Source organism: Lissotriton vulgaris, chromosome 1_1 (genome assembly GCF_964263255.1).
Source record: "Lissotriton vulgaris chromosome 1_1, aLisVul1.2, whole genome shotgun sequence".
Lineage (NCBI taxonomy): Eukaryota > Metazoa > Chordata > Amphibia > Caudata > Salamandridae > Lissotriton > Lissotriton vulgaris.
Genome location: NC_141685.1, coordinates 1,076,927,448 through 1,076,955,237, shown reverse-complemented (window position 1 = coordinate 1,076,955,237; position 27,790 = coordinate 1,076,927,448). Strand labels below are relative to the sequence as shown.

At 41.4% G+C, this 27,790-nt stretch overlaps 1 protein-coding gene across 1 annotated transcript in view; it reads left to right on the top strand.

The window, feature by feature from the left end:
- The window catches only part of LOC147748602 (uncharacterized), a 555,404-nt gene that overhangs the window by 508,052 nt on the left and 19,562 nt on the right, over window positions 1-27,790 (top strand). The window lies entirely within an intron of this gene.

Below are 27,790 nucleotides of genomic sequence, written 5' to 3'. Positions count from 1 at the left end.
GGAAAACAGAGACTTCATTCTGAAGACCCTCATAAATAGTGCATATTGCCTATATCCTGAACACCAGGTAAAGGACTGTTAACTATGTAGAACCTTCTCTCAGAAGACACTGAAGGACAGAGAAAGGCGTCTCCTTCTGTGGCTACAGAAGTTGAAGACTTCAGAGAACCCTCTCTCAGATGTGGAGAGTGTGTCATCAATCAAGACTTCTTCTTCATTGAAGAGAACCAGTGAACATCAAAAGGTTTCTCCAAAACCTAAAGTGGTGAAGAAAGATCATGTGGATAAGCCCACTATCCAACCTTCAACTTCAAAAGGGGTGATTTCTCCCCCTCAGAGTCTTTCTGTACCTTCTACGCCCCTGAGATCTGACTCTCCGGCGTCAAAGACTCCATCTACACAGTATTTACCTCAGAAACTACCTATCTCGTCGATGAGCTCATCGTCGCTTCCTCCGTCGACAAAAGCTGCCGTCGTCACGTCTACGACTTCAACATCAAGTTCTATGAAGACGGTTATGATCCTGTCGTTGGCATCTTCACCGTCGACATTTATATCAATTAAGGTGAGGTCCATTCAGCTACTGTGCCTTTGACCTCGTCGACGGTGTCAAGCAAGCAGAAGAAGAAGATTTTGTCGACACGCACTTCGTCGTCGACGGTGGCTTCGTCAGCTGTGGCTTCGTCGGCAGTGGCTTCGTTGATGGTGGCTCCGTCGACGGTGGCTTCGACGGCGATGGCTTCGTCGGCGATGGCGGCTTTCCTCTTTGGATACCCTAATGCCAATTCAAACTCCTTCTCAACCTCCAGCTGAGTTATTTTCTTCTGATGATGAGGAATCTGAGGATGATGAAAGATTCCGGGCTGATTGCAGTCCTTCTGAACTACTTATAAAATGTAAGGACTCTGATGAGGATGTGGACCTAGAAGAAGAAGAGGATTTTTCTACTTGTGACAAGCAGCCTGAACCACAAATTCCTATGGCACGGATGCCTTTAACTCTTATTTCGAATCTCCAATTCATGCTAGATGATTACTACCGCCGTTTTCCAAGTTCAATACAGGCCTCTCCAGCACATCAAGCGTATATTCAACCTCGTCTTAACAAAGAATCAGTTACCACACCTTCTGTGTCGACGGCCAAGGATCAACATCAGGATGCTCATCAGGTCGTAGAGGAGGACAATGACGATGATAACAATGATGATGATGACAGAGAAGAGGGTGAGCTGGATGACAGATCCCTTCTTTCTGAATGGGACAACTACCAGATTCAAACACCATCTCCTACTCCAGCTCCTCTGGATTCTCCACCAGTGGACATAGGTGGTTTTCATTTACTCATGGAAAGAGCTGCAAAAAGATTCCAACTTCCTATGACAACAAGAGAGGAGGATGGTTTCTTATATGATTTTAAAGATCGGCCTCAGAAACAGGTTCCCATCATTGATTTTATTTGGCAGGAAGGGCTCAAGATCATGCAAAACCCCAATTCAATTCCAGCTATTCTACTGAGGCTGAATAAGAAGTACAAGGCCCCTACAAATTCACCTGCTTGTCTCATCACTCAAACAAAGCCTGATTCTGTTGTTACTAAGGCAGCACAACGTCGGGCTAGGAACCCTTCATCTCCGTTATCGGCACCGTCTGACCGAGAAGTTAGACGCCTTGAGGCTATTGGCAAGACATTTTCCACTATGGCTGCAACTACAGTTCGTGCAGCCAATTCTCTGGCTATCCTTGGTCGCTACGACCGCCAAATGTGGTCGGATAGATCATCACTTGTAGATCTAATAACAGCAACTTCTAAAGCTGAGGCACTAAATATTCTTCGTGAAGGAGAGAAGATTTCGTCCACAATTATTGATTGGGCTGTGGATGTGTCTTCCACTGGTTTCCGCCATTTGGCTGGTGTAGCAGTCTTCAAGCAACAGTGCTGGTTGAAAGCCACGTCTTTTTGTCAAGAAGTACAGACGAAAATATTGGACATGCCTTATGATGGCGAACATATCGACGAGGTTCTTCAAAGAATAAAGCAAGACACCCACACGGCCCATGCTCTCGGAACTCTCCAGATTAAAAAGCAACCTTTTCGAGGTGCAAGAGGTCGTGGCTCCACTTCTTCCTTTCGAGGAAATTCAAATCAACATAAACAAGGTCAACAACGTCACTCTTCCCAGAGTCAACAATCATACAGGCAACAACATTCTTCGTCCTACGGACAGTACAGAGGTAAATCCTCTTGCAGAGGGAAGGACTCTTCCAAAAAACAATTACTTTCACCACTCACCATTCCTGCCTCCTCCCGCTTTTTCAAGGGTTGGAGGTCGAATCTCCCACTTTTACTCAAGATGGTCACTGATTACTACAGATCAATGGGTTCTGGATATTGTGCGCAAGGGACATGCATTGGAGTTTGTAAAGATTTCTCCCAATTCTCCACCAAAACGTCCACTTCCTGCCCACCTGAAAGAACTTTTAAACCAATTCACAATTTTACTAAGAAAATGCGCAATCTAAGTGGTACCAAAACTACAAAGAGGCAAAGGTTTTTATTCGAGGTTCTTCCTCATACAGAAAAAATCGGGAAAATGGCACCCTATTCTGGACCTACGTGCCCTAAACAAATACATCAAAAAATAAACTTTTCAGGAGGTTCTTCCTTTACTATCCCAAGGGGAGTATATGACAACTTTGGATCTTCAAAATGATTATTTTCATCTTCCTATTCTGCAGAGGCACAGAACATTTCTCAGATTCAGAGTGGCTGGGAAAGACTTTCAATTCAAGGTTCTTCCATTCGGCCTCCGCACCGCCCCGTGTGTTCCCCAAAGTCCTTGCACCGGTGGCAGCTTACCTACGCCTGCAAGGAGTACAAATCTTTCCATACCTAGACGACTGCCGGCTGAAGGCACGATCATTCGAACAGGCTTCCAAACACAATCTATTCTGCATGTCCCTCTTCCAGTCCCTGGGCCTTACATTCAGCATGGAAAAGTCTAATTTTCTCCCTGCCCAAAACAGACTGTTCTTGGGAGCCATTCTAGACACCAAGCTAGCAAAAGCTTTTGTGTCGCACGAAAGATCACTATGAATTTGTAAATTTGGACATTCCTTTAGATTGTAGAGAAGTCCTGGCTAAAGCTAGAGCAGCTTCAACTGTGAAAACATTAAAACTCAAATGGAAAAGATTTTGTCTATGGTGCAATGATGCTAAAGTACATTCTATACATTTCACACCTGAGCAACTCTTGCCTTTCTTTTTACACTTGGCAAAGTCGGGCCTCTCATATTCTACCCTAAAAGTCTTTCAAGCAGCAATTGCACGGTTCAGTCAAGAGGGCTCTAACTCTCCTTACTCTTCCAGAGTCATTCAACAATTTTTCAAGGGTCAACCACCTCCTTCTTGGCATTTAAACATTGTATTGGCACAACTAATGAAAAACCCGGTTGAGCCAATTCATAAGGTTGATCCTAAATACATTACTTGGAAGACTTCTCTACTTCTGGCTCTCACTTCCTCACATTGAGTCAGTGACATACAGATGTTTACTACTAAACCGCCTTTTCTTCAGTTTACCAAGGACTCAGTCTTGATCCGCACCAATCCAGCCTTTATCCCCAAGGTGCCTCCGGACTTCCACCTCAATGAACCAGTTGTTTTAAAGACATTTTTTCCTAATCCTCAAACACCAGCAGAAAGAGTACTTAATTCTTTAGATATTAGAAGGTGTCTAAAATTCTACCTTCAGAAAACAGCTACTATCCGTAAGACTACCCAGCTTTTTGTGGCTTATGGGCGGATGCGTAAAGGACATCCAGTCACCAAACAAACAATTGCACGCTGGGTATCTACAACGATTGCATTTTGCCATCAGCAAGCGGGAAAACCACTTACTGAAACTGTTCCAGCGCATTGTACCAGAAAGGTTTCCTCTTCTACTGCGCTACTTGCTGGTGTGCCTCTTCATCACATCTGTAGAGCTGCAACATGGTCCAGCTGGCACACCTTTACGAGACATTACTGTCGATGCTGCTGAGAGCGCTGACTCAGCTGTGGGACAGGCAGTCCTACGTAATCTTTTTAATTAAGGTGAGCCTCTGTTGCTTCCCTCCTCCTGTATAACAGGTACTTTTTTCTTTTTGATAAATATATATATATATATATACTTCAGTCTTTTCGTACTGTGTATTATTATTATTATTATTATTATTATTATTATTATAATTATTAATATTATGAATAAAATGTACATTGTATTATTCTAACGCCACTGATCACTATTCTTATTCAAGCATGTGAATCTATGAAAGACACCCCAATACTGGAGAAGAACAAAAGTTACTTACCTGTAAACTGTGGTTCTCCAGTATTGGTGTCTTTCATAGATTCACATGCGACCCACCCTCCTCCCCTCAGAGGCTCTCTTTATCTCTTGGCTCTATATTACTCTTGTGCTATGAGAATCTGAGGGCCTGAGCCTCTGCGGTGAACATTCTAAGAGGGTGCTGACGCCGAATTGGCTGGAATTTGGACCAAAACATAATGACTATGATATATCATAGAAGTGATATGTTGCCTATCTATGGAAAACTCTATGGTTTTTCTTTCTTTTATGCATATATGCTTGTGTTATTGCTACATTGCTATGTTATGTACTGTGGGACTCCCACTTCGACGACGGAGGATATTCAAGCATGTGAATCTATGAAAGACACCAATACTGGAGAACCACAGTTTACAGGTAAGTAAATTTTGTTCTTCCAATACATCCAGCTCATCGCAAATTCCTCAGATTTGTGATAGCAGGCAAACACTAGCAAATGAAAGTACTCTCATTATGAGTAACTACTGCCCAAGAGTGTTCACCAAATGTCTAGCAGTAGTGGCAGCTCATCTACGAAGACAACAAATCCACCTCTTCCCGTACTTAGACGACTGGCTCATCAAAGCCAGCACACACCATAAGTGTCTATGACACACTCCAATCACGCTAGAATTACTTCACCCGTTGGGTTTCATGGTAAACGTGCAAAAGCTTCACCCTCAGCCTTATCTGGGAGCGACTCTTGACACTCAAAAATCACTAGGCTCTTCCAATGCAGCCAGAATTCGCAATATTCAAACTCTGTTACTTCAGTTCCAGGCCAACCAAAAATTACCAGCTAGAACCTTCATGCAGTTGCTAGGATTAATGGCGTCATGCATAGCAATAGTGCCTCATACAAAACTACACATGCGTCCACTACAAGAATGCTTAGCACGACAATGGAATCAGTCACAGGGTCAATTTACAGATCTAGTGTTGGTAGACAGCCACAATTATTGCTCTCTAAAGTGGTGAAATCCACAAAATGTATCAAAATGGTGGCCCTTCAGCGACCTTGTTCCCCACAGCGTGCTAACAGTAGACACATCTCTATCAGGTTGAGGTGCCCATCTCCACGATTACACAATCCAGGGTCTCTGGGATGCCAAGCACAAACATCTACTTATCAACTAGAGCTTCTAGCAGTATTTCTAGCGCTGAAAGCTTTTCAGGCCCACCTCATAGACAAAGTTGTCTAGGTCCACACGGACAACATGACAGCTATGTACTATATACAAAAGTAAGGGGATAAACTCTCTTCAACTGTGACTCCTCTCTCAGACCATTTGGAGCTGAGCCATCCATCACATAATTTATCTTCTGTCAGAACACCTTGCAGGGGTGAACAGCAGAAGGAGTCAGCAAATACACGAGTGGGAACTTCATTCCCAAGTTCTCCTTCCATACTTTCGAAAATGGGGATTCCCACAAATAGATCTGTTCGCCACAGTGGATAATGCAAACAGCCCAAACTACGCCTCCAGGTTCCCACACCCTCTCTCCAAAGGCAATGCCCTATGGATGAATTGGTCAGGAAAATTTGCCTACGCTTTCCCACCTCTTCCACTCCTTTTGTTTCTTGTTCAGAAGCTCAGGAATCCATCACTTACACTGATTCTAGTATCCCCCACATGGGCTCTTAAACCCAGCTTCACCACACTGTTAAAACTATCTTTGGTTTCAAATCAAAAGCTGCATCTCAACTCCAGTCTTCTCACTCAGAGCCATGGAGAAATCAGACACCCAAACCCAAAGGAGCTCAATTTTGCGGTTTGGCTCCTGAAGTCCTAGAGTTTGGATATTTTAATCTGCCACCAGAATGTATGCTTATCTTGAAAGAAGTAAGAAAACCTACCACCAGAGCTTGTTATGCAGCAAAATGGAAACGATTTGTTATCTATTTTATTAACAACAAGTTTAATCCTTTAGATGCTTCTGTTCAAAACATTATTTGTTGCCTTCTGCATCTACAGCAAACTGGTCTAGCTTATACATCTATTAGGTTGCACCTTGCAGCAGTTGCTGCATATTTGCAAAACAGACAGCATTTATCCTTGTTCAAAGTTCCTGTGATTAAAGCCTTTATGGAGGGCTCTATAAGAGTAATAACACCCAGAATACCTCCGGCACCAGTATGGAATCTCAACATTGTACTTACAAGACTCATGGGTCCACCCTTTGAACCACTACACAATTGTTATTTACAGTTCCTTTCATGGAAGGTTGCCTTCCTCATTCCAATGACTTCATTAATGAGAGTTGGTGAGCTCCAGACATTAACCTTAGAAGAACCGTTCTTTCGGCTTCATAAAGATAGGGTAGTTTTCTCGCACCAACCCAAAATTCATCCCAAAAGTAGTTTCTGCTTTTCATCTTAACCAATCAGTTGAGTTACCTGTGTTTTTCCATCAACCTGATTCTGTCGCAGAACGAGCTCTTCAAACACTTGATGTCAGAAGAGCGTTATTATATTAAATCTAAAGGACAAAATATTTTCGTAAAACAAAGCAACTGTTTGTTGCATTTTCACCACCTCACTAGGGCAATCGTGTCTCTAAATCTGACATTTCAAGATGGATTGTTAAATGCATTCAAGCTTGATATGCTAAAGCTAAAAGAACTTTGTCTATAACCTCTCGCAAATAGGTGCATCTATGGCTTATTTTAGGTAACATTCCTATAGCTGACATCTGTAAGACAGCAACATGGTCTACACCACACACATTTAGCAAACACCATTGTGTGGCTCTATTAGCATGTAGTGTAGTTCCTATTTTCACAATAGGCTCTGCGCATTGGAATAACATAAACAGCAATGTAGACGTAGGACTGAGGTCATCTAGGTCTCTACCGACTATGTTAGACTTAATTCAGGTTTGCCAGCTAGCTCAGAGGTCACTAGAAACTTTCTCGAATGAATAGGGAGGGACTAACTTCCCTGATTTAGACAAGAAGGGATTCAGCTTCTGACAACCGCATAAATATGACAACTTTGCACACTCAGAATAAAGAGTGTATCTCTAGAGTCGTGTGAAAACAATAGGAAGCTATTTCACTCAGTCAACCGTGCATACTTAGTTTTACCAGAGTGCAGAGAAATAGAGACAGGCTTTTTCAATAAAAAGGTGTTATTTTATTGAGCAGTCTTCTTTCTCATGCAAGAGAAATGAATTGCCACAATTGCAATACTTATTATGAAGTAAAGTGCGTACAGTAAAGGTAGTATTACGAAATAATACTGTAAAAGCATAGATATGGTTTTTTTAGCCATATGATACTTAAAATAGATATATACATACATAAAACCATTGACTAACATACTCAACTGGTGCTTCTAACTACGCCTACCCCGATGTACCTGACCTAAGCCTAATACTTGGGAAGGAGTACGTAAGTAGCAGTTTAAGTTAAGTTGGTTAAGATTGTTTTTCCCAAGAATCTGAATCAAGAATTCTCTTAAGGGTTTAGTCAGCTCCGTACCTTAGTAATAGAATGTGGGAGGTCTGGTATCTCTTTCTTCATGACTCGATCTCCCAGCAACCCGCAAGGGTGACTCGGGAACACAGGAGCTGGATTTTCTCGGCGTGAGAAAAGTAGCTTCTCCAGCGCGTCAAAGAGGAGGGGCGGCTTCCGTGGGCTCTCGCATCAGCTGTGCTCTCGGGCAAGTAGATAGCCGCTCTGCTCCAAACCACCGCCATGTGTTTGCTTAAGGCAACCGTTGGTATTTTATACCTGAAAGGTGCCGGGTTTGACGTAAGGTTGGACATAAGACGTCACTAAGAACTAACAGTTCTTGCTGGACTCCAGGAGTTTTTGTTCAAATCAAAACAAAAGCAGGGGGGGAATTTCCCAGGCTGCTGGAGGCTTGGTTTGTTTAAAGAACGCGTTGTGCTTTCTAGGAGTCAATGGGAGTAGCTGTTCTGTGCTTTGGACTGCATGGGCTATTACTGAATATGGATATGATTCTTATGCCTTTGTAAGGATATTATTGATTATATCAAAAATCAAGAAAGACTAGCTAGGTTTTTTATAGGGAAGACTCAATGGAGTACGTGTGTCAAGGAAAACCAGTAGGTTTTTTGAAAGCCCTCACCCACCAACCTAGTTGGTGGCATGCTTCATCATCGGGCCCACCACAGTGGCACCTAACGTGCCCCGGGTGTGCTTCGACGCCAGATTACTGCGGAGCTGGTATATTTACTGAGTGTGCAGTGTGGTGAGTGTGAAGGTGAAGATTAAAAAGCCATACAAAAATCCCAGTACCCGAGGGTAAAAAATATTTTAATAAACTGGGTCTCTGTTGGCATATTAAAAGGCAGACGGACACGGTGGAGTATGGATTATGACCTCCAGTGTCCTGTGTGGTCTACATGTTTCAGCCTGGCCTTTCTTAATTTAAACAGGCTTTCCTCAGGACCAAGTGAGTATGTGTGAAATTAAAAAGGTTAATTTACAGTGAGTGTTTTTTGTTTTTATGTGTAGCACGCACTAAGGTGCTATATGGGTGAGAAGGGGATTCCCTCTCGCTTTGCTACATATAACATAAAGGGGAGACAGACAGACGTACAGGGTAGAGTCATATTAGCATATTATTGCAAAAAACAGTCGTCATTCCACCGTCTTATAAGGTGAGTGAGCGAACTATGCATGGCTAAAGTGTGGTCTTGTCAGTGGCAAGACTCATGTGATAGTTATCTAGAAGCCGGTTGTTGTGGTGAGCTAGAAAACGGGAATACCAATGTGAGGTTCAGGTAAGTGAAAGAAAATTATCCTCACACAGTATTTTGCTGTTCAAAGCCTCCTTGGGTCGCCTGGCAGAGAAAAAGACCCTAATAGAAGGTAGTATTGGTTTATAAAGTGCGCCTCATTACTCACGAAACTGTCGATCTGCGACAGTTTCGTGAGTAATGAGGCTGCGCACTACAGCTACTATTGGGGTAAGGTGTTGAGGTCTTCCCTTACAGGTCGGATATTTTTATAAACCAATACTACCTTCTTTTAGGGTCTTTTTCTCTGCCAGGCGACCCAAGGAGGCTTTGAACAGCAAAATACTGTGTGAGGATAATTTTCTTTCACTTACCTGAACCTCACATTGGTATTCCCGTTTTCTAGCTCACCACAACAACCGGCTTCTAGATAACTATCACATGAGTCTTGCCACTGACAAGACCACACTTTAGCCATGCATAGTTCGCTCACTCACCTTATAAGACGGTGGAATGACGACTGTTTTTTGCAATAATATGCTAATATGACTCTACCCTGTACGTCTGTCTGTCTCCCCTTTATGTTATATGTAGCAAAGCGAGAGGGAATCCCCTTCTCACCAATATAGCACCTTAGTGCGTGCTACACATAAAAACAAAAAACACTCACTGTAAATTAACCTTTTTAATTTCACACATACTCACTTGGTCCTGAGGAAAGCCTGTTTAAATTAAGAAAGGCCAGGCTGAAACATGTAGACCACACAGGACACTGGAGGTCATAATCCATACTCCACCGTGTCCGTCTGCCTTTTAATATGCCAACAGAGACCCAGTTTATTAAAATATTTTTTACCCTCGGGTACTGGGATTTTTGTATGGCTTTTTAATCTTCACCTTCACACTCACCACACTGCACACTCAGTAAATATACCAGCTCCGCAGTAATCTGGCGTCGAAGCACACCCGGGGCACGTTAGGTGCCACTGTGGTGGGCCCGATGATGAAGCATGCCACCAACTAGGTTGGTGGGTGAGGGCTTTCAAAAAACCTACTGGTTTTCCTTGACACACGTACTCCATTGAGTCTTCCCTATAAAAAACCTAGCTAGTCTTTCTTGATTTTTGATATATAAAAGCGGGGATTCAGACTGGCTTACCTAGTCCTCCCTCTCCCCTTTGATTCAGTGATATTATTGATTATAACCGCACAAGGGCATGAATCGGGAATATCGAATTAGGGTCCTAGATAGAAATACAACACCCACTCCACGGATTAATGTCCATCATTACTAAAAAACTAAGCAATAATAAACATGTAATAATGCATGTGTGTTTTCCAACCCACCCCAAAATACATATTTCGCATTTGAAATGGTATATGGTAAATACACGAAAATGAGTATTGGTACTGTACGCTTTTCAAGCAGTGTCATCATTCATTAAAATGCATATATATATTAGCTGAATGATTTGCGAAAATGTACACATGAAATGGCTCTGAATACAGAAAAGAAGGTCGAGACCATTCCATCACATATTTATACAAAATGCTGTATGTGCTAGAGGCTGAGGTAAAATATTGTCTCTAGTATCCTAAAAATAGAAGCTCTGTTCTCTAAGAATAGTTCTACTTTAAGCAGAGTACCATGTGCCAAAAAAAAAAGGTAAATATTTTGGAAATGGAAAAAATAATTTAGTTTTCAGGGAAAAAAAAATTCCTAATTTTTTCAGTAGCTTTATCAAAACTGAAGGCCGAATTCAGAGTTAAGGGAACGCTGTGTGATCATTGTTTTTTAAGAAATATTCTCGTTGCTTGGAGAGAACATCATATCAGACAGACTCGCAAAAAAATGGTCTACAACATCAGGTGAAAGTTCTACCAAGTTCGAAAATGCTGCGACTGTTCAGTTTGGAGCGTGATTGCTATCATCGATGTTTGGATCAGCAATGCTCACAGAAGGTTGTACCTGTGTGGTGCTGCTTTCCTCTCGTACCTCACCGCCACCTACTCGTAGTGGTGAAGTCTCAACAAATGCCGTCATCTGAATAGGTAGCCGCTGGGGACAACACGATGCATGAGTCGTTACCGGACCTAGCAAAGTATCGATATCCTTTGGTACTGCTGATGGTTGTGTAAGACAAATGTCTAACACGCATTCTTCTCCGCATAGCAGACATCGAAGCACAGGTAAGATGCAATCCTGCCAGATTGGTCTCAATGAAAGAAACCAGGTTGTAGTTAGATCTCTTAGGCGGGCCAATCCGAGGACCTTAGTGATACGGTCTCGGTATCGTATTGCTAGGATCGTTTCTTCCATCGTTGCTAGAGTCTTGTCTGTGGATTGGCTTGCCATATCGAAGCAGAAGGAACAAAAATAAAATTCCTGCCACGAGTCCCAAGATTAATGGTAGGCCGCCAAAGACAGAATGGACAAAATTCGGGAAGATGCCCAGAACTGTTTCAAAGGGTGCTAACAGTCCCAAAAAACTGTCTTAAATACATGTGCGATGCCACTGGTATCAGACATGTTTAAGATTTGGCTTAACATTTCTGCGAAATGTGCGGGGCAATTTGTCGATAAAAGAGAATGTATCTCTGCCGATGTCCTTGCCATTTGCAGATCATACGTTTCTTTTGATGACGTTAGAGGCACAGTTGTCTGTAAAAGAATAGACTTCATTCTGCTTAAAGTATCAATTCGAATAGAAGAGATATTCAACGAAGGCCATAACCTAGCCCCCGTATCTGGGTTGCTGTGCGGATACAATACTTGCATACAGCAAACAACCCTGGAAGTTACAGTCACTAGATAAGCTTTCCCTGGCACCATCCCACAACAGCTGTGGTCACTTATTAAAATGTAACTCCCGTTACTAAGCTGTTTGAAAAATGGCTCTATCTGTTTTGCAGGAGTGCCATGCAGGTGACAAGAAAGGTTATTTGAAGACCCTTCGCAGGCTCCATGCAAGTTAATACCTTGACACAGAAGTGTACCGCTTAGTGATTTTTTACATTTGTTACCACTAAGGAATACATCCCTTTTCCCTTCACTATAACATCTGTGTGTATAGGGTAAATCCCATGTTGATTTGATGTATTCTTTACCCAACTTTTCATACTGGCCTGCAGGTATATACTCTTGGCTGTATTTGAACTGGAAAGTTGTTATCGGAATTGAAATTGTTCCGTGTCTTATCCATTCAATGACAGGTCTCTCTGACATTGTCAATGGTAATCTCTCTCGTATAATCTGCTCCTTTTTGTGCCAAACTGATTTGTTTATCAGTAAGGTTAAAGATACCGAATAATGACGTTGTGTTGATTAAACGCCATGGTACGTAGCCTGAACGCAGATTTTGCAACGTCCAACCAAGCTGTACAATAGAACGTAATTGAGACTGTCCATGTTGTAACATTAGTAAGTCCTGTTCTATTATATCAATAGCAGATGATACAATGCTGTCCAATGAATATATTCTCGAGGACAGAGTTGTTAACCCATTGTCCACTACAGAAAGTGATTTTTCCAAATTAATAAGATCAATTTCTCGTATTTTTTCTGCTGTTTCAATTTGCATTGTTTTCCAAGCTTCGTTGTGTGCAGCGTATATACCGGCCGATATGAAACGTTTTTTTTTCACAACTGCAATATGAAACGTTTTTGACGCTGTTTGCGTGGTCCCATTATGAAATCAATCAAGTCAGCACCGTCTTTAAGTAAAGTCAAGTGTTGCTTAATTTCAGCCAGTGTGGATTTCTGTAGCCACTCAAGGCATAGCTTCCCTACACTGTATGTTGTAACTATCCCTGGATGTTGTCTCTGGGAGTACCTTGGGTCTGGTCTGGTCATTTTTAACCCCTGTGTTTTGTTCAGGAATCTATCTTGACAGTTATTCGTGTCTGTTGGCCAATTCAACCACTTTTTCCATTCAGGATGTGTTCTGTTTTGGTTAAAAATATGGGTTATGTCTATCTCCACATCTGTAGTGCTATCACTATCAGTTATGGGTTTCGGAATAGACGGTGTATTTAAATCTTTTATCTTAGCTAAGCCAAGACAAGTAGTTTGTTGAATTGTGTCATTCAAAAATATCATTTGTTCTGGGATCATGCAGGCCCTAAATAGTGCTTCTAGGCCTTGTACTTGCCAATCTTTGGTACCCCAGATCGTTTTTGTTTCAATGTTGTTATTCCAAAATTCGAAACCAAATGTAGACATTTTGTCATAAAATTTTTCAGAATTAATCAATTTAGTATTTGTCAACATTGTTTTCATTCCTGTCCTATTTAACATTTTAAAATAAAAAGTTTTCGGATCACTGTTGTTAAACCCTGAGAAGTACTGGAATTTCTCATAAAATGTTTTCGAGCTGCCTTTTGGCGGTGTTGGACAGTGTGCCCTTTGGTTATAAGATAAAACATTTCTAGGCTGTGCAGTTTTATGCAAATAGTGATCACCAAAGTGGTTATAACAGTATAACTCTTCATAATTCGATGAACCCTGTAAGTAATCATGTTCAGTAAATTTGGCTTACATTACTAAATCTGACATCATATTATTAATGTTTTCAAAGTCCCAATCATCAGAGAAAGTACTTGGTGTCACAAAGTCACTTAATGAAACCTTGAACTGGTGTGGATACTTCAAGAGCTCAACCGGGCCAAAAATGTCATATTCAGTTCTGTCCCATGCTACCCCACCGGGTATTGGTTTGGCTGAGATGTTTACTGATGATCTCTTTTCTCGATGTGGGAGGATGTGTGAGGCTTTAAGACCAAGTTGATGTTCTGACTTGCTGTGTCCATTGTACTATATTTTCCATCAATTAATTTTCCCAAACATAGAACCATGATGAGCCAAAGCAGGAGAGTAAGTACACCTAACACAATCCATAATTCAATCCATGGTGAAATCAGATATGTTTCTTTTAGTTGGAGAGAAAGTTCAATTATTTTGTCTTTGAAAGTTTTTGTTTCAGGCGTTTCTTCATGCTCACTTGGATCTTCTGAGAAGTCGTTGAAGTTGATGAAGTAGCCAGATGCAGTTCTGTCAATTGTTGGGATTGTTTCCGGATTTTCATTTGCTTTTGCATTTTTCTTTGTTTCATTAGAATAGTCAGAGGCTACATCATTGTAGATTGGTGTTGCTTGACGAACTGTTACTATTTGGGTTTCAAGAGGCACAAGTTCCATGACATTATTACATAGTCCTTTTTTATTCACTGCAGGTGTCGGGGTTTTGCAAATCGCATCTACCTATATTCCTAAACCTGGGAATAGGGCTAAGACAATAGTGAAGCCCTGTCGGGTTAATGTTTGGTACCCGTGTATTACTAAATAGGTTCCTTTCAGGAATGTCTGACAAAATATCGATAACATTAATATCGATATGCAAAAATATCGGAACAAAAATATCTAAGTAAAAAATATAGGAATCCTATCCCTAACAAGGTAAGTACAAATATATCGAAAATAAAATATAGAATGACAAAAATATAGTTCTTTGTAAAATATCGTTTTTTTTAATATAATAAAAATCTAATATTAACAAAATAATACTTATAAATGGAATAAACATATTTAAAAATGTACTATAATATTTAAAATTAATACATAATGTAATACAAATTAATATTAATAAATATATAATACATAATATATATATATATATATTTTCATTAATAATAACTCTAAATTAATTATTTTCATAACTTATAAACAAATAAAAATGTAATAAATTACTAATACATTTATTTACATAAAATATTCACATAAATAACAATTAATAACAACATAATACTAATAAAAAAGCTAAATACATTTTAGATAGCGTATGAGTAAAAATTACTATTCCCACTCCAGAGAGTGCGACAGTAGGGAAAGTGCTGGATAGCGTAGCGGTAACAATTACTATTCCCACCCCAGAGAGTGCAACAGTAGGGAAAGTGTTGGATAGCGTAGGGTTAAAAATTACAATTCCAACTCCAGAGAGTGCAACAGTAGGGAAAGTGTTGGATAGCGTAAGGGTAACAATTACTATTCCAACTCCAGAGAGTGCAACAGTAGGGAAAGTGTTGGATAACGTAGGGGTAAAAATTACTATTCCCACTCCAGAGAGTGCAACAGTAGGGAAAGTGTCGGATAGCGTAGGATTAAAAATTACTATTCCAACTCCAGAGAGTGCAACAGTAGGGAAAGTGTTGGATCGCGTTGGGGTAACAATTACTATTCCCACTCCAGAGAGTGCAACAGTAGGGAAAGTGTTTGATAGCGTAGGGGTAACAATTACTATTCTAACTCCAGAGAGTGCAACAGTAGGGAAAGTGTTGGATAGCGTAGGGGTAAAAATTACTATTCCCACTCCAGAGAGTGCAACAGTAGGGAAAGTGTTGGATAGATTAGGGGTAACAATTACTATTCCAACTCCAGAGAGTGCAACAGTAGGGAAAGTGTTGGATAGCGTAGGGGTAAAAATTACTATTCCCACTCCAGAGAGTGCAACAGTAGGGAAAGTGTTGGATAGCGTAGGGGTAACAATTTCTATTCCAACTCCAGAGAGTGCAACAGTAGGGAAAGTGTTGGATCGCGTAGGGGTAACAATTACTATTCCAACTCCCGAGAGTGCAACAGTAGGGAAATTGTTGGATAGCGTAGGGGTAACAATTACTATTCCAACTCCCGAGAGTGCAACAGTAGGGAAAGTGTTGGATAGCGTAGGGGTAAAAATTACTATTCCCACTCCAGAGAGTGCAACAGTAGGGAAAGTGTTGGATAGCGTAGCGGTAACAATTACTATTCCCACCCCAGAGAGTGCAACAGTAGGGAAAGTGTTGGATAGCGTAGGGTTAAAAATTACAATTCCAACTCCAGAGAGTGCAACAGTAGGGAAAGTGTTGGATAGCGTAAGGGTAACAATTACTATTCCAACTCCAGAGAGTGCAACAGTAGGGAAAGTGTTGGATAGCGTAGGGGTAAAAATTACTATTCCCACTCCAGAGAGTGCAACAGTAGGGAAAGTGTTGGATAGCGTAGGATTAAAAATTACTATTCCAACTCCAGAGAGTGCAACAGTAGGGAAAGTGTTGGATCGCGTTGGGGTAACAATTACTATTCCAACTCCAGAGAGTGCAACAGTAAGGAAAGTATTGGATAGCGTAGGGGTAACAAATACTATTCCCACTCCAGAGAGTGCAACAGTAGGGAAAGTGTTTGATAGCGTAGGGGTAACAATTACTATTCTAACTCCAGAGAGTGCAACAGTAGGGAAAGTGTTGGATAGCGTAGGGGTAAAAATTACTATTCCCACTCCAGAGAGTGCAACAGTAGGGAAAGTGTTGGATAGCATAGGGGTAACAATTACTATTCCAACTCCAGAGAGTGCAACAGTAGGGAAAGTGTTGGATAGCGTAGGGGTAAAAATTACTATTCCCACTCCAGAGAGTGCAACAGTAGGGAAAGTGTTGGATAGCGTAGGGGTAACAATTTCTATTCCAACTCCAGAGAGTGCAACAGTAGGGAAAGTGTTGGATCGCGTAGGGGTAACAATTACTATTCCAACTCCCGAGAGTGCAACAGTAGGGAAAGTGTTGGATAGCGTAGGGGTAACAATTACTATTCCAACTCCCGAGAGTGCAACAGTAGGGAAAGTGTTGGATAGCGTAGGGGTAAAAATTACTATTCCCACTCCAGAGAGTGCAACAGTAGGGAAAGTGTTGGATAGCGTAGGGGTAACAATTACTATTCCAACTCCAGAGAGTGCAACAGTAGGGAAAGTGTTGGATCGCGTTGGGGTAACAATTACTATTCCAACTCCACAGAGTGCAACAGTAGGGAAAGTGTTGGATAGCGTAGGGGTAACAATTTCTATTCCAACTCCAGAGAGTGCAACAGTAGGGAAAGTTTTGGATCGCGTAGGGGTAACAATTACTATTCCAACTCCCGAGAGTGCAACAGTAGGGAAAGTGTTGGATAGCGTAGGGGTAACAATTACTATTCCAACTCCCGAGAGTGCAACAGTAGGGAAAGTGTTGAATAGCGTAGGGGTAAAAATTACTATTCCCACTCCAGAGAGTGCAACAGTAGGGAAAGTGTTGGATAGCGTAGGGGTAACAATTACTATTCCAACTCCAGAGAGTGCAACAGTAGGGAAAGTGTTGGATCGCGTTGGGGTAACAATTACTATTCCAACTCCACAGAGTGCAACAGTAGGGAAAGTGTTGGATAGCGTAGGGGTAACAATTACTATTCCAACTCCAGAGAGTGCAACAGTAGGGAAAGTGTTGGATAGCGTAGGGGTAAAAATTACTATTCCCACTCCAGAGAGTGCAACAGTAGGGAAAGTGTTGGATAGGGTAGGGGTTTTAATTACATACTTATAAAAAAAAAATTTTAATTATACAAATATGATCTATTAAATAAATATAAAACATTTACAATACATATACATAATTATTAAAAACATGATTAGCAAAATATATGTAACCTAAAAAAAATCATGAAAAACATACCATTTTATGATATTTAATTACCAATTAATAAATAATTAACAATTATAAAATTAACTTAACAATTATTTTTAATTCATTATTACTTAATTACATTAAAATTAGTTCCCACCATATTCCCCTATAAACACACAACCCACAACAGAACACATCTATCAATTAATTAATTATTTAAAATTAATTACCAATTCATTATTTACCAATTAATAAAAATGTATGTATGCTTCCTACTAATTATTAATTAATTCTACATAATGAAATTACTTCCCACCCTATTCCCCTATAAACCCATAACCCGCTACAGAACATATTTATCAATTAATCAATTAATTAAAAATAATTACCAAAATAATTAAATATAATTACCAATTATTTTTAATTAATGTATGATTCCTACTAATTAATAATTATTTAAACATTAAATTACTTCCCACCCTATTCCCCTATAAACCCATAACCCGCTACAGAACATATTTATCAATTAATCAATTCATTAAAATTAATTAAAAATAATTCTCAATTAATTAATAATTCCTACTAATTAATAATTAATTTAACATATATAAATTACTTCCCACCCTATTCCCCTATAAACCCATAACCCGCTACAGAACATATTTATCAATTATTCAATTAATTACAATTATTTAAAAATTATTCTCAATTAATTAATTAATAATTCCTACTAATTAATAATTAATTTAACATAATTAAATTACTTCCCACCCTATTCCCCTATAAACCCACAACCCGCTACAGTGCTAAAAGACAATATTTAATTAAATTACATCAAAAATAAAAATTAAAACATAATAAATACAATATAATATACACAAAATTTATTTAAAAATCGATATTAGTAACATCGAAATTATTTATTTCAATATTACTGACATCGATATTTAAAACTTCGATATTACTAATATCGATATTAAGAGTGTCGATATTACTTACCTTCTATATTATGTCCCATCGATATGTAAACTTCAATATAATTGTATATCGAAATTTAAAACTCAATATTTTGTCTGTGTACCCCTTTCAGTACTATGTAAATAGGTTCAGGAAATAATGAGTATGACTGTTCCCTCCCAAGATGGCCGCCGCTGTGGCCATAGAAGCAAACCCTGAGCTAGTGTGTGAGGGCTAGTTGATGTGTGCATTGCGCAGCTTTCAAACTGCGCACTTCAACTGTTCGGGTTCCTGAGGTAGCTGCTAGCGTTCGAGGCTCCGTGTCTATATTCATGACAGGAGTTATCAGAGTCAGTTAGTAATTTCCTTGAGTCCGCTCGAAGTGACTACTTGCTGAGAGAGAGTGGAAAATCCTTAAAAGTCCCCATTTAGGGTAGTTATCAATAGTTGTAATTCGTTCCCGTAGGAAAGATATTTTCTCCTGAAAATCTTCCGTCAGCTGCTGTGGCTGTGTCTACTCTCTGCTTTATCCGCTGCCGTCGTGGGAGCAAGGTTGGCTCTGCTGAAGTTCGTCAGGACATCTCAGCAAAAGGTTCCACGGACTCCATTGACTTCTTGCGGTGCGCTTGAGAGAAACAGTAAGCCAGCGGCTTTCCCCCTTTGCCAGCAAACTAATACTGAGTAACAATTCCCTTCTTGCGCTTTCCCTGCTTTTCCCTTCCCCCTTGTTGCCTCCCTTGTACCTTTTTGCACGCAGAAGACGACTCAGCAGTGAGACTCTTTTGAGCCACATGTTCGCACCAAGACTCTACCAGAACCCCCGTTGGGGCAAGTACTGAGAGCTTACAGGTAACAAAAGAGAGTATTAGTTAAGCAGGTCACAAACTATTAGCAAGGACCCATAGTAAAGTTAGTTTTTATCTCACAGGCATGAAGCTCCAGAATGTTACTACACACCCACATGAAGAGTAGCAATACTTTTGGGAACCACTGGTAGGATAAGATTTGATTATTTCATAGAGTGAGAATATTGGTAGGTGGTTGTTGTTGTTTATTCTTTCCCCTTATTCTGTGTATTAGGCACCTACAGTAACCGACGCCAAGGCCAAGACTGAGCTCCATATCGGTGAAGGTGCCAGAAGTTCTCAAGGTGTCTCTTCTCTGTCCACTTCCCCTTTTCCCTTCTGCTGGTGGAATTGCCTTTGTGGCGGAGACACTGGTGGGAGGGCGATTGGGTCAAGCATCTTACTGCCTCTGCGAAGTTATTGGAGCCTTCTGACAGATTGAAGTGTCCACAAATTTACTTCGCCCAGGCAGTATGGCTGAGGGATTTGACCTAAAGGATCTGGGAGACATTTTAGTGGGAATTCAGAAAGAGATAGGAGCTGTGAGGGAGGAAAATAAAAGTTTAAAATTAGAACTAGCGGCCTCTCGACAAGAGACTAGAGTTTTGGCTCAGAAGATGGATGGATTAGTTATGGGAAATCCAGTTCAGGTTCCTTCCACGTCTAACACCCGTACCGCAAGTTCAGATCCTAAGTCAGTTGCCCAGGTTATCCACTCAGTATCTCCTTTAATTCCTCTATCAGCTCCAGAACGGTTTTCTGGGGATCCACAAAAGGCACAACTCTTTTTAACTCAATGTTCTCTACATTTCATGTGCCGTCCAACCCTTTTTCTCGATGCTCAATCTAGAGTAGCTTTTATTTTATCCTATCTCAGTGGGGATGCTGCTAATTGGGCGATGCCCTTGGTGAGCGAAGATGACCCAATCCTTTGTGATTTCGCTAAGTTTAAATCTGAGTTGCTCAGAATTTTTGACAGGAGAAGGATTTCTCAGGCCACCGATAATGAGTTGCTGGAATTGCGGCAGGGTTCTAAAGATTTGATCTCATACCTGACTCAATTTAAGAAGCTAATTGTGGAAACCAACTGGCCAGAGGAGAAACGGGCAGCTTTATTTTATCAAGGTCTAAGAGATGAGATCAAGGACACCTTGGCACAAGTTCCAAATCTGCCCACAGAGTTGTCTGCGCTGGTGGATTTAGTTTTGGAATTGGATTTCCGTAACTCTGAGCGAAAGGGAGAGAAGAGGAAAGATTGGAGAGTTAATTTTCCCCGGTTTGATCGAGCTCGGACCGAGAAAGGTTCTGGAGGAAGTAATGAGACAGAACCCATGCAAATTGGGGCAGTCCGAGGTCCATTGAGTAAAGAGGAGAAGGAACAGAGGCGTTTGAAGAAATTGTGTTTATATTGCGGGACCTCCGGCCATTTTGTAAAAGAAAGCCCAAAGCGCCCAAAATTACCTTTTAAGGGAAACGAGGTGAGCCATCAGTAGGAGGAGTCACTCTGGTGGTGCAGGAGAAAAAGACGACTCCAGAATCCCATCTAATCCTTAATACTCTACAGTCGTGCATTCCGCATGTAATCCTTCACATGACATTAAAGTTCTGTGAACAGTAAATTTCTGGAGTGGCTATTATGTTGGACTCCAGGGCCACAGGAAATTTTTGTAACATTAGGTATGCCCGAAGCTTGGGAATTCAAGCCATTAGAAAGGAAAGACCAGAACCAGTGAGAGCCGTAGATGGAACTAATTTGTCGTCTGGGCCAATTATCAGTCATACCGAAGAATTGGAGTTGATTCAAGCGGATGGGCATAGAGAAGTCTTGCAATTCAATTTGATAGACGCCCCCCAGTTTCAATTGATCCTCGGGTTACCTTGGCTGGCTACTCACAATCCGACAATTGATTGGGAGAACCAAACAGTCAGCATGCAGTCGAGTTTCTGTCTGGAACATTGTTATGGACATCAGGAAAATTCAGTGGAGCCATCTCCCGCTTCTTTACAATCTTTCGGAGGTCAATCAATTTGTGTTATTGATTCTGGAGAAATTCCCCCCGAGTATCAGGATTTGAAGATGGTTTTTAGTGAACAAGAAGCAGAGGTGTTACCACCACATCGTTCATACGACTGTACTATTGATCTGGTTTCAGGAGCGGTACTTCCTTGCAGTCGGATCTATGCTCTAACCGAAGCTGAGAATAATCACCTTAAGGAGTATCTTGACCGATATCTGGCCAATGGGTTCATTAGACCTTTGAAGTCACCGGTTTCCTCGCCGCTCTTTTTCATCCCAAAGAATCAAGAGGGAAGTCTGAGAACTTGTATCGATTATCGTGCATTGAACTTGGTCACTATCAAGAATCGGTACCCCCTGCCTTTAATTTCAGTTCTTCTGGATCAAATTAAAGAAGCTCAGATTTTCACCAAGCTTGATTTACGTGGGGCATACCATTTGGTGCGGATGAAAGAGGGGCACGAGTGGAAGACTGCCTTTCGCACCAAATTTGGCCTCTTTGAATACTGTGTGATGCCCTTTGGACTGTGTAATGCACCTGCTGTGTTTCAACACTTCAATAATGACATCTTGAGTGATTTGATTGACAAGGTGGCTATTGTCTATTTGGATGATATCTTTATCTACTCCCAGAATACACAGGATCATCCCAAGCATGTCCGAATGGTGTTGGAGCGATTAAGAACGCATCATTTATACGTAAAATTGGAAAAGTGTGTTTTTCATGCAACTACAGTGGAATTTCTAGGATTCGTCCTCTCTCCACATGGAATCACTAAGGATCAAGGAAAAGTGCAAGCTGTAAAAAATTGGCCAGAACCACATAATATCAAGGAGATACAGCGTTTTTTGGGATTCGCTAATTTCTATTGGCGGTTCATTCAGGGCTTTTCACAATTGATCGCCCCTATTACTCGATTACTAAAGAAAGGGGTAAAGTTCGAGTGGACCAGTGAGGCAGCTCAGGCATTTCTTCATCTCAAAGACAAATTTGTGTCCGCACCTATTCTCTTGCATGCCAATCCAGAAGAACCTTTCTTTGTAGAAGCAGATGTGTTGGATCAGGCAATCGGAGGTGTTCTCTCCCAACGACATTTGAAAATTGGTCAGCTTCATCCGGTGGCGTATCGTTCCAGAAAATTAAATCCAGCTGAACTGAATTACACAATCGCCGAAAAGGAATTGTTGGCGGTAAAGGATGCCTTTGAAGACTGGAGGCATTATCTGCTGGGGCTAAGCCTACAGTGACCGTGTTTACTGATCATAAGAATCTGCAATTCTTGAAATCTGCAAAAACCCTAACTCCTCGACAGCTACGTTGGTCTCTGTACTTTGCAGATTTTGATTTTGTGCTCACGTTTCGTCCAGGAACAAAGAATGGAAAGGCGGACGCACTTTCCCATTTGAATACTGAAGATTGTGAACATCCTGTTGAACCTCAACCCATCATTCCTGAAACTCAGATCATTTGTGCTCTTTCCCTGAGCAACTTTCAAGCAGAAGTTCAGAAAAGTTTATCTAAAGAGGAGATCCAGAAGTGGGATCAATCGGGTGAGGAGAGAGAGTTAAACCAGCAGTTACCGCACTATAAAGGGGCCTTGTATCTGCCTACAACCGCACTTCAACAAAGGGCCTTGCAAAGTTGCCATGATCATCCTTTGGCAGGTCATAAAGGAATTTCCAAGACCATGGATTTGGTTCAGCGCTATTTTTGGTGGCCTGGGTTGTCCTCTCATGTCAAGCAGTATGTACAGTCCTGTGAATTGTGTGCCAGGAGTAAACCTAGTCGGCAGGCCCCACAGGGGTTTTTACAACCGCTCCTCACTCCAACCCATCCGTGGCATACAGTTTCTATGGATCTGATTGTAGATTTACCAGTTAGTAAGGGGTTCGATACTATTTTGGTGATTGTGGATACTTTCACCAAGATGAGTCACTTTATTGCTATGTCTGGTACCCCTACTACTCCTGAGTTAGCACAAGCATTTAGTGAGAATATTGTAAAACTACATGGGGTCCCCAAAATAGTGGTCTCAGATCGAGGTGGACAGACTGAGAGAATTAACCAAGAATTGGAGCAGTATCTCCGTTTGTTTCTCCTCGAGCGGGGTGGTGAATGGTCAGATCAATTGTGGATGGCAGAGTTTGCTAGTAATAACGCTAAGAGTGTTTCTACGGGTTACTCTCCATTTTATTTGAATTCTGGTCGCCACCCCAATCCATTCTGCACTCAGGAAGATTTAGAAGTCCCAGCAGTTAAGACCATGTTGACCGATATGGCTGCCTTACATAGATCTGCAGAGGAAAATTTGATAAAAGCAAAGCAATCTTACAAGAAGGGTGCAGACAGACATAGAAAGCCCGCTCCGCAATATCAAGTAGGAGATCAGGTGTGGCTTTCTACAAAAAACCTCCATTTAAAAGGGAATAGGAAATTCCAACCAAGATTTGTGGGTCCCTATTCAGTTGAGCAGGTCTTGGGTCCAGTAACAGTGAGATTAAAATTACCAGCTAAGTTAGGGATCCATCCAGTCTTTCATGTCTCTTTATTGAAAAAGATTAAATCACACATGAGGTTGGGTAAACCACCAGAGCCCCTTGATATTTCTGGCCACCCTGAGTATGAGGTACATGACATTCTGGACTCTAAAATCAAAAGAGGAAAACTATTTTACCTGGTGGATTGGAAGGGGTACGGCCCTGAGGAAGGGTCGTGGGAGCCTGTATCTCAAATTCACGCTCCACGACTCATTAAGTGATTCCATGCAAGGAAACCTCTCAAACCGGGACCGATGAATCGGTCTTTGAGAGGGGGTACTGTCAGGGTTTTGCAAATCGCATCTACCTATATTCCTAAACCTGGGAATAGGGCTAAGACAATAGTGAAGCCCTGTCGGGTTAATGTTTGGTACCCGTGTATTACTAAATAGGTTGCTTTCAGTACTATGTAAATAGGTTCAGGAAATAATGAGTATGACTGTTCCCTCCCAAGATGGCCGCCGCTGTGGCCATAGAAGCAAACCCTGAGCTAGTGTGTGAGGGCTAGTTGATGTGTGCCTCGTGCAGCTTTCAAACTGCGCACTTCAACTGTTCGGGTTCCTGAGGTAGCTGCTAGCGTTCGAGGCTCCGTGTCTATATTCATGACGGGAGTTATCAGAGTCAGTTAGTAATTTCCTTGAGTCCGCTTGAAGTGACTACTTGCTGAGAGAGAGTGGAAAATCCTTAAAAGTCCCCATTTAGGGTAGTTATCAATAGTTGTAATTAGTTCCCGTAGGAAGGATATTTTCTCCTGAAAATCTTCCGTCGGCTGCTGTGGCTGTGTCTACTCTCTGCTTTATCCGCTGCCGTCGTGGGAGCAAGGTTCGCTCTGCTGAAGTTTGTCAGGACATCTCAGCGAAAGGTTCCACGGACTCCATTGACTTCTTGCGGTGCGCTTGAGAGAAACAGTAAGCCAGCGGCTTTCCCCCTTTGCCAGCAAACTAATACTGAGTAACAATTCCCTTCTTGCGCTTTCCCTGCTTTTCACTTCCCCCTTCTGGCCTCCCTTGTACCTTTTTGCGCCCAGAAGACGACTCAGCAGTGAGACTCTTTTGAGCCACATGTTCGCACCAAGACTCTACCAGAACCCCAGTTGGGGCAAGTACTGAGAGCTTACAGGTTCCAAAAGAGAGTATTAGTTAAGCAGGTCACAAACCATTAGCAAGGAACCACAGTAAAGTTAGTTTTTATCTCACAGGCATGAAGCTCCAGAATGTTACTACACACCCACATGAAGAGTAGCAATACTTTTGGGAACCACTGGTAGGATAAGATTTGATTATTTCATAGAGTGAGAATATTGGTAGGTGGTTGTTGTTGTTTATTCTTTCCCCTTATTCTGTGTATTAGGCACCTACAGTATCCGACGCCAAGGCCAAGACTGAGCTCCATATCGGTGAAGGTGCCAGACGTTCTCAAGGTGTCTCTTCTCTGTCCACTTCCCCTTTTCCCTTCTGCTGGTGGATTTGCCTTTGTGGCGGAGACACTGGTGGGAGGGCGATTGGGTCAAGCATCTTACTGCCTCTGCGAAGTTATTGGAGCCTTCTGACAGCAGGTTTATCAAATTTGATTAGTCTCTCAGCATGAGCCTCTTGGATTGTAGCAAACTTTGGTATTCTGCTATTTCTTGGGAGTCCACTGGGCCTACTACTTATTATTGGCCACATGATTGTGGTTTTACCAGGACAATTGATACAACTAGGTTCTCCTTTTTACCAGCAAGGGGTGGTAGTACAACTGATCTCGTTCCGCTAATGGCTAAGACAGGTACAGCTGTTCTGTAAGAAGGCCCAAATTCCTTCTTCACCGCGATCTTCTCTCTGACCAGATCCCCAATCTTTGGAATCCAGACAAGTCTTGCTGGGACAAGTGATTTTTCTTCAGTGGTTGTCGGCTGTTGTTTCAATTTTATGTTACTCAGGCTTTTTCTTGTTTCATTTAGATCCTGTAAAACAGCCAAACGGTCTTTGATATCAAAGCATTTTTCTTCTACCACTAAAGTGTGACAGTCAAGATCCTGAATTAGCATTCTAGTACCGAACAATAGTTCGTATGGAGTGAGACCTTTGAGAGAATTTCTTGGCAGATTATTAAGACTACGTTCGACACTTGTTAAATGTTTGACCCACCCATCACCCGAACCTAATACCCTCGCCGTTATAGATTGCTTTATGTCCTGGTTTTTTCTTTCCACTACCGCATTTCCCTCAGGATGGAAGGGAGAAGAGTACCCCAATGCGATGCCCATGCTGTTCATGGCCTCTTTGTAAGCTCAAGAGCTAAACGCAGGACCCTGATCAGAATGTAGCATGCCAATTGCGTATATGCCAATAAAGACTCGCAAATCTTTTTATAACAGTTCTGGCATCAGCCGAATGCTGCTGGTCTACATAATCAAGTTAATTTGTCTTAATAATTATTGGGACGCATTTCTCTGGTTGGGTTTCTGTATCATAGAATGCCTGAAGCTTTCTAACAAAGATGTCCGGGCAGTATCCTGGTCCGGTTCACAGCTGCAATCTCTGTTGCAGTCTGGACTATCCATTGCAAATTTGTAAATGTGCACGCTCATTCTCGGCCACCAGTACTCTGATTGTAATTCTATTAAGGATTTCAAGATCTGTTGGTGCCTCGGACCCAGTCCCATGTGTGCGTTTTCAATCAAGAAAACTCTCTGGTTAGTGTTTGGAAATACTCTATCCCCCACTCCAGGGATTTGAGCAAACGGAACGGAGTTTGCATCAATTATGTATGTATTACTGAGTGGATAGTTGAGAGGTAATGCTGCATAATTTCCTTTTAATGAGGCTTTTACTGCCAGCGTGGTTTCTCCATCAATATGTTTTTCTGAACGCTTTTCAGTGGCTACGGAATTCGGTTGAACCGCTTCCGCTGTGGCTGTGTTAGCCAATGAATTCCCTGCAACGTGAATGCCATCACGTTGATGACTCGAGTCTTCTGTAGTTCTTTCTTTAAAAGAACTACTTGTTCCCAAAGCGATTTATGCTTTATTGTGGTACCTGTGTCATCTTTGTAACCGTTTTTACTCCATGTCTGCATGTCACTGTTGTAAGACTTGACGCAGAAATGCGAATCGCACACTATTAGTGTCGGGAATTCACGATCAGCATTTTCAAGCGCCATCTTTAAAGATCTTATTTCAGCTCGTTCAGCTGAACAGTTTCTGATTGATTCAGTTTTGGTAATCATCGGTCTGAATTTACCAGAGCGCCAGCGACCTTTAACAATCGCGCACGCTGCTTTGTACGATTTTTTCCACTACATTGTAGTGTTGTGCAAATCTGTCCATGTAGATTACACAAGTGTACTTTTCTAGAGGCAGAATTTCGATTGGCAGAGGATATTCTTGTTCGTACTCTAGATCCTCTAGTTTCTTCAGTTTCACATCAAAATAGTATTTCACGTCTTCTGCAGCAAGAGAATTTTCCCATTGTATCCATTCTGGATTTAATGCCATAGCATTTAAATTGCGTGTGCACGTTAATGCCTCAAGGGCTGATTCTGCTGTAAAACAGTTATCCTTCTGCCTTGGGCTTGGGCTCTTTCTTTTGCTACAGCAGTTTGAACCGCTAACAGAATTTTGTCTGTAGAACTGGATTTCATTTCAGCTTTAGTGTACAAATGTGATTTGTAAGCTATAGGTACAGTTTCTCCCTCATTAGAGGTCAGGTATGTGAATCCGCATCTTCCTGGGATGACTCGGATTACAAGATTGCGTGTGTTTTCACGTGTTGGCAATTTTGTTTTAGTTAACATGTCTGTTTGTAGTGATCTTAAAATTTCTGTGTGTTTCTGAGTCCAATTTATTAGTTTGAAATCAGGTCTTATTAATTCATAGAGAGGTTTAACTCTCTCTGCATAATTTAGTATGTATG